Genomic DNA, 6,850 nt, shown 5'->3' with positions numbered 1-6,850 from the left:
ACTCTGTCTTATGGAGTTTTCCTGTTTCTGTCATTCCTCTCCTGCCCACTGGCTGCCTCCACTGAGCTTCCCTCCTTTCACAAGCACAGTGCAATCACCCTGAATCACAGTTATTGATGACTGACAAGTAACCAATTACAAAACAAGACAAGATTTATCTTATCATAGAAAATAATACAGTTAATGATGGCTGCATTCCATTTAGTTGCTTAGGTGTCAGGGTCCTAGTATTGTACACCCTGGTTCAGTGTCACTCTGTCAATTTTACATACTAATGACACGTTTTTTTCCTGCCATGACAAATGTCTAAATGTCTGCTGTATAAAAAAGGCCTATAGTATCGATTAGTCCCTTATAGGTCCATTTAGAGGAAAAGACAAGTGGGGACATGTTCAAGCTTCTCTATCAATTAAAAACGTGTTTTCAACCACAAAATCTATAACATGTTTAGTTTTCTTAATCCTTTTTTGTAACAAACCAAGGTTATTTAATCTTTTTCCAAATGAAAAAAAAACAAGGTTATTTATTATTGCATAGTCCTGATGGTGTCTTTCTTATAGGTTTGTTCTCAAGGCACAGGCTGTGTTTTTGAAGCAGATTTCACAAATCTGATCTTAATGCTGTTCAGCTATTGCGTTTCCAATGCCTCATTAGTTATACAGGACTGCCATCTTGTGGCAGCATCTGATATCCTCCTCAAAAATACAGGTCAAATAGTTCCAGATGTGTGCATATTACTAAAAATCTGAATTACGCAGTGTTGATGCTCACTCCTTTTTGGTGTCAAGCACAGTGAACATACCTAATTCAAACTCAGATTCACTGAAGGAAGAAACAATGCTGATACATTCCACAGACTGGTCCACAAGCCACTGACTTTGTAAAAACAAAACTTAAAAGGCCAGACTGTTTGATGAACTTGGCGACAGCCTACGTCCTCTTGATTTTGCACAGTATTTTATTTGATATAAGGAGACATATGAAGGTTTACACAGCTTCTCCCTCTCCCATGTGCTTTCACTCATGACTGATGGCTTTTCATGATTAATATCTAATCAATACTGCACTGGTTGTCAGTGAAAAGCCTGTAATTATTCACATTTCATGTTTTTAAAGGCACAAAAATGGTCAGACTTAAAGACAGTGAACAGCAGCAGAAGCAGCTGTACCAGCATACTTGCACCTAAAGTTTTGGTGTAGGTACCTCGCTTCAAGCCTGTATTGACTGAATGCTGCCTTCCCAGCCTCTGGGCCAACACACCAACATACTCTGGAGAGCAGAACTCGATCAAACTGAGTGGTACGTACGTCTGAGGTAATATGTGATTGTGTGTCCAGTATGTGTGTGTGTGCTGTCAATTAACTGCATTTATTTTTCTTTTTTTTCTAATGATCAAAAAATTGGTGTCTTTTCTTTCCTTTTCTTATTCTGATTTCTAAATTTGTATCATCCATCATCCCATCTTCTCCTCTCTCTGTCCCTCTGGTCACGTCAGATGACTTTCCACAAAAGTGCTGCAACACGAAAGAACAGCCTTTCCAGGAACACCTCGGCCTCAGAGACGGGGAAAGAAAGGCAACGAGGAAAAGAGAGGAAGAGGGAAAAGGAAAAGGACTGAACGAGAGACGGGGCAGAGAAAAAGAAAGGCACGTGGGAGAAGAGCAAAGAGAGAGACGGAAAAGGGAGAACCAGCAGAAAGTCGGCGAGCGGATTCATTCCCCTGAGAACTAATTATATCATTACCATAGAGCTCAGTTCAAGGCCACTTAGAAAACTAATGTTGTGTCTTTTTCCTCCTACATTTTCTCTGCAACTGCTGACAAAACACACACAGCTTCTCCACATACATCCCATGCATGCAGCTAATGTGGAGCATGGATTTCAAAGGCTTACAGAACTGACAAGAAATCCTGGAAAGGGTGGGATCTATCATCATCCTATTTATGTCTGTGTGTGCAAACTTTGGGCTGAATGTTCCTGTGCTAAAATATAACTGTAGTTGATAATGTGTGTAAATCAGTGTGTGAAAACCATCACTAAGTTTTATTAAACAGGAAAATGATTTGACTGATTTATAAAAATATCTGATGCCCTTTGTTATTTGTCACGTTGTTGTAAACTCTTTTACTCCTGTCGGGATCCTGCAAGACTGATGATGTTGGTTTTCCAGGAATCTGACTGTTGAGTAGCTGGGCTGTTAACAGGTTTTGATCTGATCCTCTAAAGTTAGCCTGCTTTGGAGCAGGTTAGGTGTGACCATGACTTTAACCCCAAATCCTGCTTTGTAGTACAGGCCACAGGAGTTATGGCTGAAAGCTTCAGAAACAACAGGTGAGTTGGATCCTGTGTTTTTTGTCAAGATGATGTAAAACATTTAGCATCTTCTGAACATACACGGCTGCACAGAGACTGAATAAACTCACTGGGGGAGCAAAGGATACAACTTAAAGCTTAAATTCCACTACAGGAGAAGACTGAACACTAAATATACTCACAGATATGTACGATTATGTTCACATCAAAAAGAATCCGTGCATGTGTCAAACACATGACTTACAAAGTCTTATCTGCATGATTCCTACACAAAAATAAACCTATGAGGCCTCTTGTTAAAACAAAGAACACAGCCACTTGCAGAGCCCTCTGCACGGGCTCATTCACAAAATCATACACAGTCAGCAGGTGACATTTCAATAAATGCAAAACTGGAGAAATGCACAAAGTTATTCAAAGCCCTCCTGCTGCTGTCCCCTACCGCTGTTTGTAGGCAGCAGCTATAACAACAGCTTCCAGGCAAAACACTGTACAGTTCACAACATGACCTCCAAAACCTCATCAGCTCCACAGCGAGGATTTAAATACACACACAGAGAGAGAGAGAGAGAGAGAGAGAGAGAGAGAGAGAGAGAGAGAGAGAGAGAGAGAGAGCAACGGGGACCGGGGGGAGGCATTTAACCATCAAGAAAGAAAAAAAGACAGACAGAAAAAGGGTTTATCTGGCTCACCCTTTTCACGTTGAGGTCCACTCTTCTTTCCTTCATGGGGGTGGACTGCTCCATATGCCCATGTCACAAAATGTCCCACTGCACTTCTTGCTGTGCACTTGTCCTTTGTTTGTTTGTCGTCCTCTGACTCCCTCCGTAATGTTAGCTAACCGGTAAACTCTAGCTAGCTAACTGGGCTGTTTCATTTAAAAGTCGACTTTAACTTCATGTCGTTCATTTTCGTTCTCAGTCCATTTCAGAGTTTATTTTCCACAGTCCTGTCCGCGTATACTTCCTCACTGCCACGACAGTAACCGCATGTGACAACTCAGAGGACGTGAACTGCACCTGTCTTCTCTGAGGTGGGCTCCACGTGACTGTCCCCACCTGTACCGACGCCTTAGACCACACATAGCGGCCGATGTATTTACCACCGGTGACCTGCCAGGGGGCGCTGTTCGACTTATTAGAGAAAACGCCTGGTGAAAGGTGAAAACAAATGAGTGAAATAAGGGGGGGAAGCCCTTTAATATTGTGTACAGTTAATGGCAAGAGCTCGAAGTTCCAGTCAACAGGAGATATTAAAAAACAAGTTGTCCTTGAGTGACATGTGACACACACCAAAAATCAATGTAATTTATTAATGATGAGATTTTATTCCATCTTGGCTTGATACTTACTGAACCAGGGTGGACGAATGCTTCCTCTCCTGCATTCCTACCTTCCCCATAAACACCTGACTGGTGTCTGACAGTTTGTATGCACAGACTGCAGATTTGCTGCAGCCACCTGAGGACTCACTGTGACGTTACAGAAAAGAGATTTCATGTTGTTTTCTATAACATATTTACATTTTATGTCACAATACTAATCAGTTATATACTTTACATACAAAAAAATTAGGTACTTACTGTGTAAACATGCAGCTTATGAGTCGAATGTGTCATAGAAGACATTATTCCTCAAGTTATTTTGATCTTGGAGAGGGAAAATATCCCGAACAAGAGCTTGCATCGGCAAACTGACAGTCCAGACGGGCCTTCAAGAAAGAAGTCCACTTCTTCAGCAGCATCCTCTCATTCCTCAAGTCACAAAACACAGCACATTAAATTACAAGCTCAGTTTACACCGGCAGCTACTATTTATGAAGTTTGTGCAGATGTATTTGGCCTTCTTCCTACCTGGTATTAACATGCATCTTGGGTGATTGTATCACAAGTGGAGAGCTCTGAGTACATCAGTTCAAAAGTTTCAGACGTAATGGACAAAGCCAGCGTACGCTACTTGAGACAGGTTGTCTTTGTGTTCCTTGTTGTGTGGAGTATTTATTCTATGACTTAACAAATTCTGCAAACGTCTGAGAGCAGCAGCCTGGTCAGTCCCCAAGCTTCTTACCTCACTAGTCTTTTTGATAATGTCCTCCAGGCTGAGACTGAGCATTTTCCCTCTGGCTCTGATAAAAAGCTGACCAATGTCATTTCTTATCACCAAAGAGCTCAAGCTGCCAAAGCCAGACTCTTTGAACTGTTTCAAGTCCACATCTAAAGAAGGCAAATGACTGAAGGTCACCTTTCAAATCCATGTATTTTAACACTGTTCACTTTCATTTTCATGCAGCATAGCATTTATAATTTATGCTGCACATACACTGTTTTGCTATGATCAGCCCCTTGGCGAGTGTGTTTGAACTCATTTTGGACTGTCCTGGACTTTCGTTGAAGTCACTATGGACTGTTTTTGATTTCTCTGATTCTTTGTGGACTCTCGTTTTGGTTTCTCAAGTTTTGTTCAGTATTTCCTGTTTTATTTCAAAGTCCTGTTCCCTGTGTATCTGTTCCCAGTTTGCTTCCTATCTTGGCCTTTTTCCCGCCTTTGTTGATTGTCTGTCCCGCCCTAATGTGGATCACCTGTTGCCAATTATCCTCAGTGCCGTCCCTGAGTTTATTCCTGTGGTCGCTGTCTCTGTTTGAACCTGTCCTGCCTGAGTCTGGACCTCTAGTTATGCCTGTGTTTTGCTCCTGTTTTTGCCTACTGTGTTTGATCCTCGTGTTCCCTGTAGACTTACCTCTGTTGTCTTGTTTGCCCCCAAGTAAAAATCCCTAAGTTTTCCTTTGAGTTTGTGTTTCAGTGTTTAAATCCATCGTGGGTGGTTTGTAGTTTTTTTCTGAGTTTTGCCTCCTGGCCTCATGGTGTGTGTGTGTATGTGTGCTCTTTATTCCTGCTGCATATTATAATTTGAACTATTCCTAAATGTATTTCATTGGGTTTCCATTAGTGTCACAGGCAATGTTTTATCTTAGACTTATGTTAATAGCCAAGTCTGACACTTTACCGTTGCTGTGTAGAGTACTGTGAGCAGTCTACAGAGTATAAGTAGTGACATGCACATCACATTGTCTGTATGTACAGGTCATGTGCAGTCTGCAGTGTACATAATGGTACAGTATCATTTCATGCTGATCCACACAGCACATGTTACCCTGGAACACGCTTGCAGGGTGTGTTGCTTGTCGCAAGGCCTTCACAGAAGGTCTCATAATGTTCTTAATGACTGGAAAAACACACGTTTCGGCAGATGATATCATAGTTCTTAAGTTGTGGGTCAAACACCATCATGTATATTGTTAATAAGGGCATCAGAAATGGTTTCTCCTAATATCGTCATCTTGACATGTTTTTCTGTTTTTCTTTCTTTGTTTTCTGGTCTTGTTTAACTAGACTTCAAATGTGGATTCACAGCTGTCATTTCTGGATTTATATTTCTATAGGTCACTTATAGGTTTCTATAAGTAAAAAATGCACAAGGTTCTGGAACGACCATGAGTAGTGGGTTGTTTCAGAACATATTTGTCTAGTAGCCTCTGATTCTGCAGTGCTTGTTTCCATATAGAAACAGGTGTAACTGTACCTCACTGTTTTCATCAGCTGTTTCCATTTGTGACTGATGGGCGTGTGTAAGGTCCAGTTAATTATGGAAACTCCAGTGTACTAAAACATAGATGGGATACATGTATCAGGCCCATGTTTTGATGTTCATTCAAATTATATAAACACATTTTCTAAGCAAATACCTTGAGCATAAAATATAACTACTTTTAGTTTTAAACTGTTTGGAAGTAGAGGGAGTTAGAGGACGCCTACAAATAGATCAGAGCAGCCCAGACTCTCAGTGCTTAGTTTCACTGTTCCCCTCATTACTATGCCCCTGTTGCCCTTTATCATGTGTGATGGATGCAAAGGGTTTGCAGGTCTTCAGTTTAACTTAACATTACAGCGGTTAACACAGATAACACCTTTGTTATTCCCCTCTATAATGTAGAACACCTGCTGGTGTCAGTACAACCTCAGGCCACTAGAGGGAGCAGTTGAACTGGAATTTGCATAAGAGGTGAAGAGCTGTGCTGTGATTTGACAAAGGTCAACTCAAGATTCAGTACCACTGCTAAGTTTATTTACTGTAAATGTGTCTTGTTTGTGAGTCTAGGGAGAAACTCTCTCTACATGTTTCTGAGAAAATGATAGCAAAGACTTTCACTTACTTACACCTCACTCCCTACATATATTGTACATGATCTGGTTAAATTGGGCAGCACCTGGCAACAATCTCATACTCATGACACAACAAAACCTTTCTTAAAACCGCTAGCTAGAACTCCTTAAAACCTCATGTAAGTGATATGAACACAACACGTGCAGGCAGAAATCTTTGTAAATCTTTGTATGGTCATCGATTCATTAACAAATAAGCTCAATTAGGAACCCCACTAATATAAGTGGTTATACTAGCACACAGCTAACACTTTCAAGAAGAATAGAGTTTTATGAGATAGCATGAAAATGTTTACTTTTTACTCTGATGTGGAGA

Source organism: Toxotes jaculatrix, chromosome 17 (assembly GCF_017976425.1).
Source record: "Toxotes jaculatrix isolate fToxJac2 chromosome 17, fToxJac2.pri, whole genome shotgun sequence".
Taxonomy (NCBI): Eukaryota; Metazoa; Chordata; class Actinopteri; family Toxotidae; genus Toxotes; species Toxotes jaculatrix.
The sequence above is the reverse complement of the archived record's forward strand: the minus strand, read 5'-3'. Positions refer to the sequence as shown.